This window comes from Ochlerotatus camptorhynchus, unplaced genomic scaffold (genome assembly GCF_037179485.1).
Source record: "Ochlerotatus camptorhynchus isolate MF236.1 unplaced genomic scaffold, CSIRO-AGI_Acam_v1.1 ptg000304l, whole genome shotgun sequence".
Classification (NCBI taxonomy): domain Eukaryota; kingdom Metazoa; phylum Arthropoda; class Insecta; order Diptera; family Culicidae; genus Ochlerotatus; species Ochlerotatus camptorhynchus.
The window spans coordinates 1,078,596-1,090,840 of NW_027040792.1; the positions used below are offsets into that span (position 1 = coordinate 1,078,596).

Consider the following 12,245-nt stretch of genomic DNA (forward strand, 5'->3'; position numbering starts at 1 on the left):
ATCTTGATAAGATCATTGTATCCACTCATCAACACGCACGCTCAAAGGAAGGAACTCAGGGTGTGGGGATGGGAGAATTTCACTCCCAACCCACTAAACCTTACCCTGTGCGCTTGGCCCTTCTTCCTTTGGTTTGTTTTTTCCGTCGATCTTGTTTTCCGTGCTGAGCACCAATGCTACCGACGTGCCAGGAAGGCAGCTCCCACACCTGGACCCTACCTATCGACCCATCAACTCATGAACCGGGGACCAACGGCTTTACTTCCCATCCGAAGGAAGGCGTGATCAGAGATGTTATGCCTCAGAACATCCCGGCGGCGCCGACTGGGATTGAACCCAGGCCTGCTGGGGTGAGAGGTAATCACGCTTACCACTACACCACCGGCGCCGTTTTCGCGCTTGGCCCTTGACCTCCCCGGAACCACCCGAAGGCATTACTTCGTGGGAGGGGCCGCTGTAGCGCTATGGCGCTTCTCTAGCAATACTCTATCGATCTAGTCGGGCAGTAGGCAACTGCTGCTCGGCACACCACTGTCGTTGCAATTCCAAAACTATGTGGGTGACCGCAGTCACCACCGCGCTCCAGTTCTCGGTGGTACCACACATCCTAGGAACGATGTTATCCGGACTGGTATCCGCTCCGCATATCGCTAGCATAGCGCTCGATACTGGCTCGAAGCGTGGACAGGCGAACACAACGTGTTCGGCGGTCTCCTCGACGCCAGCACACGTGGGGCAGATGGGAGTACTTGCATGTTTGAACCTATGCAAGTAGCTCCTAAAGCAGCCATGGCCTGACAGGAACTGTGTCAGGTGGAAGTTTACTTCCCCGTGGCGCCTGTTGACCCAGCTTGATACGGAAGGTATCAAGCGGTAAGTCCACCTCCCCTTTGTGGAGTTTTCCCACTTCGATTGCCATCTCGCGGTCGACACAGCTCACGCGTTGTTGCGCACCCCTTCGAACGGTCCTCACGTCATAGCACACCACGTCCTCCTTAATGATAAGGCTGATTGGAATCATCCCTGCTATGACACAGATAGGCCTCTCTCGAGATAGTGCGGTATGCACTGGCCGCCCTCAAGCACATTAGCCTGTGTGTGCTCTCTAATTTCCGCCTGTGGCAGTCAATATCCAGTACCGCAGCCCACGCAGGGCCGCCGTATCTGAGGATAGATACTACGACCCCAGCGAGGAGCCTGCGCTTACTGGCATTCACTGCCGAGCTGTTTGACATCAGGCGGGATAATGCCTCCACAGCCATAGACGCTCTCTTGCAGGCGTACCCAACGTGGCAGCCGAAGCTGAGCCTATCATCGAGCATAACCCCCAAGAGTTTCAGAGAGCGCACAAACCTAATTGTGCTTCCGCCGACTTTCAACGTCGCATGCTGTACCGACATGCGATTGTTGACTACGACCACTTCCGTCTTGTGATGGGCAAGCTCTAGTTTCCTGGATCTCATCCATTCCTCCACAAGCTTGACGCAGTAAGCCGCTGTCAGCTCTACCTCCTCGAGGGATTCCCCGTAGACTATCAGCGTGACATCGTCGGCAAAACCTACAATTTTCACGCCTACCGGGAATCTTATCCTCAACAGTCCATCGTACATGACGTTCCATAACACCGGGCCCAGGATGGAGCCTTGTGGAACTCCTGCGGTGACTCTTACGCATTTTTCGCCGTCTTCTGTGTCGTAGCTTTCCAGAATCTTGTACAGCCCTCCGGGAAAATAGGAGCTGGTGTAGCGAGCGGGCTATCGCCCCCCAGCACGCGCTGTTGAACGCGTTCTTCACATCTAAGGTTACCACCGCGCAGTAACGAATGCCCCTTCGTTTCCGGTGGACCACCTCTGCCGTCTGGATGACGTCGCGGATGGCATCCACCGTGGATGATACTGGACATCATTCCGTCTCTGCTCAAGCGTCTGCAGTCCCAATAATCTGCATCGATCTCCATATTGTGGTAGGTTTAACTAATCTCGCCACGGAAGGCGTCGTAGGGCATATCTCACAATTTTTTTCTGAATTACTTCGATCCTACCAGTCCAGGTTCACTGGTACGGGCACCATACTACAGAGGTGGATTCCAGAATCGATCGCTCCAGTGCGCAGTACAGAGACCGGAGGCAGAGGGGATCGGTAAATTCGCAGGATATTTTGAACATAAATCCCAGCTGTCGGTTGGCTCTACAGATAGTATCGTTGTAGTGCGATCGGAAGGTCAGCGCTGAATCCAGGATGACACCAAGATCACGAACTTGAAGACAACGCTCAAGGGACTGACCATTAATTGAATAATCATACGTAATCGGGTTGAGCTTGCGATGAAACGATATAACGTTACATTTGTGGTGCTCAACGTCAGCATGTTCCGGGTGCACCAATCAGCAAAACTATTCAGCAGCAATTGTAGAGCATAGCAGTCCTCGATACCTTTAATGATCATGTATATGTTGACGTCATCAGCGTAAAACACACGGCAGCTAGATGGTAGTACGAGAGAAAGCTTGTTGATGAAGAGTGAGAATAACAAAGGACCCAGGTTGCTACCCTGTGGCACGCCAGATTAGTTTGAAAATTGCTCCGAAGATTCAAATCCGATATTAACGGTGAGGCTACGATCCGTAAGGTATGATCCAAACTAGCTAACAAGATCCGCAGAGACACCAATTCTTCCTAGACGTTTCAGTAATATTCCGTGGTCAACTCTATCGAAAGCTGATTTCAAATCAGTGTATGCGGTGTCGATCTGAGCACCAGCATCAATGTTGCGTATGCAAAACGAAGTAAACTGGACGAGATTGGTAGATGTGGATCTTTTGGGGTAGAAACCGCGCGGATCCGTAGAAATATAATTCTTGCAGAAGTCGAAAAGTACATTATTTAACAATTTTCATTCAGCTAATTGAATGCACCATAAGAAATACTTGAACTTTTCTGAATATACTGCTGAAATTGCGTGCAGAATAGCAAAAATATGATGTATTTAATGTACTTTTTTGCGTTGAGCGTATGATTTATTTTGTCCAGTACTGTAGTTAGTTTATTAGTTTCTATACAAATCTTCGTCCCGGAAACGGGTCGTCAGTTAGTAGAATCATCACTGCTAATGGAATGAATTCGGAACAAAAACGAGGAATGATGCCCTTCATGCCAACTCGGCGTCTGCACCCTCTGATGGAAAAATTTGCTACTCAGACAATTGTCTAAGATTCACTTTTTTGTTAAATTTGTGTAGGTCTTATCATTTTTTGGTGTTTTGTTTCGAAGCTACTTCGACTAAACTATACCAAAAAAACGATTATTAGTTGAATATAAAAGACGAGAGTGCACTTACATAATGGGACAAATATAGTGCAATTATTTATGTTTCCACACAGGACCGTACTTCATACAACTATGCTATAAAGCGACGTCACGAGGCCGTATTGCGGCGAACGAAAGTTCAGTCATCCTGGCACCAAGGAAACATTCGTTACAGATCATTACCGATTCTGAGCCAAATAAAAAAGGGACTTACACCGTCTTAAAAATTGAAATTCCAAACAAACTGGGAATGCCACCCCCCAAATAAAAATATGAGTGCCGCACCGCACTGCTGTGCGTATCGCATCTTCATTATTCCTTCTTATAAAATCTTCCACGAGTCGGGTTCAAGCTTCCCGAAAATTTGGCTGGCGGCGGCAGACAGACTACATCGATGCCGACGGTGAGGAGTTGGGGTTGGGGTTGGGAGGACATGGTCCATATAGCTAATGTTCATTTGGCGGCTCACGACACGAGAGGCAGATGAAACAGAGTGCCGAGAGATAGACGACCTCAAGTCGTCGTCGTCGTTGGCGTTGTTGGCTTGTAGCATGTCTCGAGAATGTTGGCATCTTTTCCTTCCCAGTATAGTGCTGGGACCATGCTTTCTATCTAAGTAGAAGTAGGGAGTGCAAACGAACCCCCCATGCATGTTTTATTATCGAAAGTCACGCGTTTCGGGTCGCATTATTTCCTATGCACAAGATGCGATGGTGTTGCTTGGCGAACGAGACAAGACTTCGTGCGATGTTCGGAAAGTTCTATCCCTTTTGGGCAACCACTGCCATGTAGAATTTCAGCACACAATTTCATAAAAAGTACGTGACACGGTCTCCCGCACCCAGTCGTGCATATTTTATTTATTCATTACTTACACTAGACTGGAGGAGAGCCGAGCAAGTGGCGCCACGAGGAACGTGTCGGATGAAAGCGTGTCACTTTACATAAGGATTTTTACTGGCGAGATGTGATGGCGATTAGTCGTCGTAGGCAGAGCCACGTACAGGCCTTAAACAATGGTTGGTCTGCTGGAGTGGGAACGATCCCCCTTCGATCTCAATTATTGACAAGCGTCTGCTGAATGGAGGACCTTTTCGTGATTCGTGATGTGGGACGTTTTGAATATTTTAATTTGATGGCTTGTTCTATTGATTAGAGTCGTTGACATTATCTTAAACTGGGATAATGAAACGGTGGTGACAGGCGTACGCTTTTCGCTGTTCAATCCTCTGAACTTGCACTTAGTGTCATCGTGGACATCAAATAGTAACACACACACACAAGTTTGCCGGAATCAAAACTGACATCGATTAAGCAAATCTGACTAAAGCACCTGCACGCACCTCCCGCACCTGACAGAGGTAAGTAGAAATCCCCATTTTATTTGCCGTCTCGTCTACCGACCCCTCGTCAAAACAAATTGGAAACAAATTTCAACGTTCATCCGAAAATCCCGAGCCGGAATTTCCCTCTTTCGGCACCGTCCCATATTTAATTTTATTTTACCGACCACCAAAGGTTGGGATCGCTGTTGGGATCTAGGTCCATTTTCATACATTTCTCATTTAGCTACCGCGTCCAATTTTCGAGTTTGGGGGCAAACGGGGTAAAATGAGATATAAATAATTCCACAGAGCCCCGTCAAAGGTGAACTGACGGACGGACGAAAGGAAAATCGAATAAAAATGCGGAGCCAAGTGAAAAATATAAACTCGGACCACTTTTCGGGTTTGTTAGCCTCACGTGTGCGTCTGGGCGTAGATGGGATCGGAGAACCCGCAGGCAGAGGAAGAGGATCCGGCTGCTACACATTTGTTAGGTTGATGCAAAGTGATGAACCCTGGTTGTGACGCGAATTTACTGACTGACTGACTGACTGCCAGACAAACTGAATGATGATGAGATGAAACGGCGAAGATACGAAACTCGTGCGGATTTTTTGTTTGGGTACGGAATCGTTCGTCGAGGTGTAAAGGATTATTTGGGGGAGATTTTTCTTCTCGCTTTTCACACCTGCTTGCTCTGCCAGACGGTTGAGTTGAGAGGTGGGGACATGTGTTACAGTTAGACAGTGAACAAAGGTGGGAAACTGCGTGGGTCTTTGGCTGCTATGTGGCGAAAAGGTGATCAATGTTTACTCGGATAAGCAAGAGGGATGATTACGGAATAATAACAATGGGATTATGCATTCTGGTTTAAATTGACGTTTTGACAGTTTAAAATGGTAAGTTGGATTCTCATTAGCCACCTTCACGCTTTAACATTGTCTTGCCATTTTAAAATTCGTGCTAGGTGGCCTCACAACTTAATTTCAAATGCTGAGCTACACAATAAGACCACTACCTACTGAAACTATTTGGGATGCAAAATGACGTACAAAAATCATCATAATTTATGTCTTTTTTCTCTCTCGAAATGATAGTTTATTATGTGTCAGGAACCGCGAGCTGATTACCTTCGATGGTTGTAGGCTGTATGGTTGAGTATTGGGTGTAAATACTATATCGTGGTCCTTGTTAGTTGGTGAGAAAATATCCTCCAGACACGAAAACTTCTACCTTCTTCTTAAACTCGGACAACGGACTCACAAAATATATTTAACTACAAACAAAAACTAACATCTATACAATAAGTACACAAATTACACTACGGATCATCCCGTTCTTCTACCTCGTTTGGCTGTCGAACTAACACTAAATATCCTAAGATACTGGTAATCGTATGATTCCGATCGATAGTAGGCGATGTTTTCCATCGGCTGTTATCGGCAGAGAAATCATATAGTGAGAAATCCAAGGGGTATTCAACTCTGCAGACCTTAATCTGTGTCAAGAATGTTGGCAGTGCCTAAAGCTGTGCCAAGCGTTGTGCCGATCATTCCGAAGTAGGCCGAAGTGTATCAATCAAGGTGTCAATATCCCATGAGTTTGGCAACCCTGAAGTTAGACTTTTGTGATTGTGTTTACATTTTCAAGTTATCTAATTCATGATCATGGTTCATTCTCATTCTCATTAGAATGAGACCGGATTGGGCAGTGGAAGAGAAACTGGAAGCAATGTAACCTTTACGGAAACGGAACGGTGGACGAAATTCCAGCTGCCATTAAAATCCTCCCCAACAAAATCAAACCCAGAACTCGAAAGTTCACTCCCACCCTTGAAACAACATCCCTAACAGTTCTAATCGACTCATAACTACGCAACCTCGAAGGCATCACCCAAGCCTGTCGTATCGTAGATTATGATGTCACCCAATTACACACGTTCAAGCCTATCAAGTTCACAATCCTTTGCAGATGTGATACCTTCCACAAGGTACCACCAACCAAAACCAATGGCCAATGTACCACCAGTGAAAACCATCAAATGTCCCCCACGTCATATCTGTCATACCTCGAAAATGGTGCACGATCCAGATAGACTTCGTATCTGCAGCTCAACTGTACCCTGTGGTTGATTCTGTTCATCTGCACTCCCATGGGATCTTGCCGAACAGCAGTTTACTAAGTGTCGTCATGCGACATGCCCTTTCGAGATTGAGTAAGTCCTTATAATTGATTGATTGGTAGGCCACCCATCGCACCGGATCCTTTTGAGATGAACTACTGCATCAGAAGAGTGCAGATTGGATCGTTGATGATGGGGTGTACTCATGGAATAGGATATAATTGCTTTTTTGATTGCACTGATCTGTTCCTATAAATTCTATACCGTTTCGCTGAGGCAATCATTCAGACCTGATGGATCATCCAACTGGGACTTAGTTTTTTTTTATCGTTCGTTCTGCATAACAACCTTGTAAAACAAAACAAAAATCCTCCGCACCTGCACAATATTGTCGTCGTTCAGCGGATTTTTGTCCTTTCAGTTCGCCGATCGCATTCCGCACCGTACCGTCGTATTGAACTATCTTACAGGCATTTCACCAACCGTTGCTGGAGAGAACCTATTTGACCATCTCGACTGTCGTATCGACCCTCTCGACCGACCATGGTGTGGAAGAACTCTGTTGGCGTGAAGCTATTCTGGACGAAACCTCAAGCTGCTGGGATTTTCGCTACGAATCTGATGAGATAAACTTAGTTTCATGGTGCAGACAGTTGCAGGCAATACTCACAGCATTTTTCCTTGTAATTCGAACCCAATATGAAGCTCAATAGAGTAAACAAAGAAGTCAACCTTAGCAACGATTGGCAAAACGTCAACTCTCGACAGTGATGCCGTTTTATATTATGTCGATTGTATCCTACTTGTCAACGTTTGTCCTAAAGAGCCGAATAGTGTGCCATGCTGTGTTTCAGCACAGTGTGCAGAGTTGATTACCCCTTGAAGAAATCCTTCCTAAATATTCACCACTTCAGCTTAAATCCAGCAGCAGATCTTGGAAGAGAAGATATCTCATACTCCCTGCACAATATTCTCACCATCAATACACCAACGCCGAAACAATGAAGACTGTTTTTAATCTGGATGTAGATTATAGGGTTGCAGTCACTGTTGCTGGTCTGTTCTCTAAACATCCTCATCCACCCAGAAATTGACGATCTCCGCAAAGAAACAACCTCTTCGACGGGAAAGGGAAACAGGAACGGGTACAAATTGACTTAAGAGCAGCTAACTCATTGTGGTTGCCGGTAGCGGTTTTAATTGTCACTACCCTGACAACATCATTTGTTCCGGGATGAGTTTCTAGAACTCGACCCATTTTCCATCGCATAGGTGCACTGAAAGAAAATATCCGCAATTCTTCGAGTGATTATTACATTGCTCGAGCCCTTTAACAATATGCTTTCGAACCGAATGATAACGCTATGTCAGAAGTGGAAAGCAATAACTATATATCTTCTTTCTTTTTGACGTAGGACTACGTCTGTGATTACGAAAATGGAACATGTAACGAAATTATGAAATATTTTGATCGTTAATAACACAGCTGCCCATGTACAAATTTCAATAATTTTATCACAAATGGATCAGAAATATTTCGACGCATCTATATTTTTTTTTTTTCAAAATGTCACTATTGAAAATTGCACGAATGTGCAACTGATGCTTTGATAATTAAAATTATCACCGATTGCCTGTGAAAAGCGATTTTCCTAACACAGATTTCAAAGTTTAATTCCATCCGGTCTCATCAAACGGAGCTTACTAAATCACCGCGTGGTGAGTGGTGGTGTTCTCCAGTACACAACGAAAAGCTCCCCGCAAGCAGCTAGCTACCAAGGCTGGCCTCAATCACTGATCGAATTCTGTTCCAATCACCGTGTGTGGTGGTATCCTGTCGTCGGCATCAGCAGCAGCAGAGCTTTCGGCGCATGGCGTTGAACATTGTTCTCCAGTGCACAACGAAAGGCTGTTTGCAAGCAGCGAGCTGCAGCCCACATGAGCATCCATAGAAGGAGGAAGAAGCTGCACCGCTATTGATCGGAATTATGCAAGTATTTATTGTGAAGTATGCGGTTTATGTATTCGATGCCATAACGTATTAACAAATAATAAAAAAAATCAAGAATCATTTAGCACACCCTACAATGCTGGACCAATCGCAAGATGCAGATACCTTCTCAAAAATGTTTCGATTTACATAGTTGAAGATGCTAGTTTCAAATAACAGACTAAAGTGGTAATTTTTATACGATAGATGGAGGAGATGAAAGTATAGAGTTGATAGTTCCGTTTAGAGTACGGCAGTGTGAAAATTGTCTATAGATAGTAGATAGCGAGCTAGGACAACTTTTAAGGAAGGTACAAATCGGTTTTTTTCATCTCTCTTTACCAAACTCCCCCTTTGGAGAGGGATGGTGAGGGGTGCCCCCCCCCCCCCCACGCCACCACTGACAAAAAGAAATGAACGCCGACCGCTCAACGATGTGTTTGAAACAGTTCTACCGATTTTTACCGCACTTCAGTTATTATTTGAAGGAAGGCATGTCCTTGTACCTTCCTTAAAAGTTGTCCTAGCTCGCTATCTACTATCTATATGCAATTTTCACACTGCCGTACCCTAACGGAACTATCAACTCTATACTTTCATCTCCTCCATCTATCGTATAAAAATTAACACTTTACTCTGTTATTTGAAATTAGCATCTTCAACTATGTAAATCGTTGACTTCACGCAGAAGAAATACTAAACATAAAGTCAAAGTTTCGATTTAGTTTTATTAGTAAAATGTCCTCCAATGCACCTTGCCCCAAACTAGCTCTCATCATCTGAATGAATCTTTCGTCGTTTCAACCAATATTGAAACACATCGAAAGAGTGATTTTGTTGCGGTTCAGCATCGAGTGCCCTTAACTGCTGCTCAAACGATGAGTCATTTGAGTTTTCCGTGTTCGACAGAGTTCCACCAAAAAGCTCTGTGATGAACTCGTCAAATTGGCTGCTGCTGTTGGCCTCGTTTTCTACTGTTTCACTGGAACATGTAGACATGTTTTAGTTAGGTGATCCTGTTCCAGGTGTCTTTAATACAGTGCTAAATATATGAGAATAAAATTTTCAACAGATGTTTATCACTTATCGTGGTTACAAGATACGTGTAATATCGTACCTGTATATATTGCTTCTTATCATTGCTGAACAATTTTGAATTCAAATAGTTCAGACGTGGATCCATGTACAGTGACATTTGAAATGCTTGTGACATTTGAAATGCTTTAGCTTGCCAAGGCGATCTGTTAAGGATTTAGTCAGTGGTTGAGCAAACGAATTCGAATGTATTTTCTGAACTTCGTTGATTGCCATCAGCCATGATAAATAAAAATCTGGCAACGAAACGTGAGCTGCTTGCATTTTTTTGGTGAAGAGGTTCGAAGGCTTGAACGTAGTGTTCAACGAATTTCCAGGTTTTCGGAGTGAGAGCTGTAAATCAAGGCTGTGTTATTGAATACTTATGACATACATGATTGTAGTGACGTTGTGTTTTTTTTTAATCTAGTACGACGATTACAATAATGGATTAAAAGAGTACAACGAAACTACGATCAACCATCAATACGAAACTAACGATTTTAAATTGGCTCACTACTTGACTAGCCTATTGGTCCCAAGCAAACGATTAACGTACCCCATTCTAGTCGAAATTCTAGTACTACAATATATTTGTTTTGATTCGCTATGAAAGGTTGACAGATAAAATGAGGGGTTATTGGTTTTTCCTATGTTTCGAGGGGTGAATCGATTAGCTTGGGACCGAAGAGAGTACCAGAGCTGAGCCAAAAAGTTGAGCACGTTATTTCGGGACCTTCTAGTCTTAGAGTTACCTCTATGCTACGATCATGTCTGTCGATGATATGATACCTGGGTTATAATCGATAATGGAGAATTTGGGAACATGGTTAACGCAGACGATATCTACGGATATCGGTTAACAATCTGAATGACAAATATTCGGACACTACCCATAAAAGCATATATGTCCCATCGCTACTTGATTTCCGATTCATATGGGACAGTTATACTTTTATGGACAGTACCTATATTGTGTGCGTCTTTTTGTTATAATTTTCAGTATGTGTAAAACATCCAGATAAGAGAGTCAACATTCGATAATCTGGACAATACATGTAGGATTAGTGGGGGGATACAGTAAAGTTAACTCATTGGATTTGTAAAATTATCTGCAATTTTTGGTAGCTCAATGCAAATAAAAACCATATGATCTAAAGCTCATCCTAAACTTACCGAGGTCAGGAAATTGGAGTGCCAGTTGATTGAAAAATTCGTTTCGTTTTGTTGCGAAAGCAATCCAGCATCATGTAAATACCTCCCCATCTGGTTTGTCCGAAAACCGGTGGGAAAGTAGCACTATGATAGTCAAAATGTGTCTTATATTTGACTCGCTTGCATTTTTTGCCACACCAGTTATTTGCTTGATGGATTCGTCACTTTTGTTAACAACGTCATATTAGAATACTGCTCGGTTGTCTGGACTCTTCACTACAACAACGGTACCGAAAGAGTTGAGTTGAGATATGCGCTACGTAAACTGCCGTGGACGGATCCCTTCCGATTGCCTAGCTACGAAAGTCGTTTGCAACTGATCCATCTGGAGCGCCTGTCGGTCCGAAGAGATACAGCAAGGGCATTGCTAATTGCGGATATTTTGCAAGGACGCACCGATTGCCCTGTCCTCCTTGAGCAAATTGACATCAATGTTCAACCCCGAGCCCTACGGAATAATTCAATGCTGCGCCTGCCCATACAGCGAACTAATTATATCATAATCAGCGCAATCTGTGATTTACAGAGACTCTTCAATAGGGTTTCCACACTATTTTACTTTGACCTGACTCGTCAGCTGCTTCGCCGGAGGTTTAGTTCGTTTTTTTTTCTAGATCAGTTTAGTTTGTTTAGTAATGTTCCTTTTTTTTACTATCTATGATGATGACTATCTATGTACTTATTGATGTTTTGTTTTAGTACTTTTCATGTTTAGTTTAAGTTACATCATTGGGGCAAATAACGCTGATGTTCAGTCATATAAATAAATAGCTAATTGCAATGTGTGTAGCGAGCAACAAGGTTCAACTGATCCTGATGGAATTCAGATGAAAGTGCATCGGAAAGCTCTTGGTTTTGATTGTTTTCAGCAGTCTCGGTTTCGTTTTCAGTATAGACCTCGGTTTCTGTGCCACCTAAAAGGTCTACATATTCTAGCTGCTGTGAGAATAGAAAATCAAATTCTTCCTTCGGCCTTTTTACAGCTGCCAGCATATTTGCTCCATTGTCGCATGTTACCGAAAATATTTGCTGCTGCATATGTCTGAAGAACCTTCAAAATTTTAGTTTTACAAAAAAAAACTGCCGTTATAAGTTATAAGAATGTTATAGGTGGTACATATTACAGTACTTTAAATACCATGAAGTATATTGCATGTAACTAAATTAAGTTCATTCAAAAGAGAATGATAGCAGTTGCTACCTAGTTTAATTT

At 43.6% G+C, this 12,245-nt stretch overlaps 1 protein-coding gene across 3 annotated transcripts in view; it reads left to right on the forward strand.

Moving 5' to 3' along the window:
- Hs3st-B (Heparan sulfate 3-O sulfotransferase-B) overlaps positions 1 to 12,245 on the forward strand; it is a 292,186-nt gene that overhangs the window by 29,167 nt on the left and 250,774 nt on the right. The window lies entirely within an intron of this gene.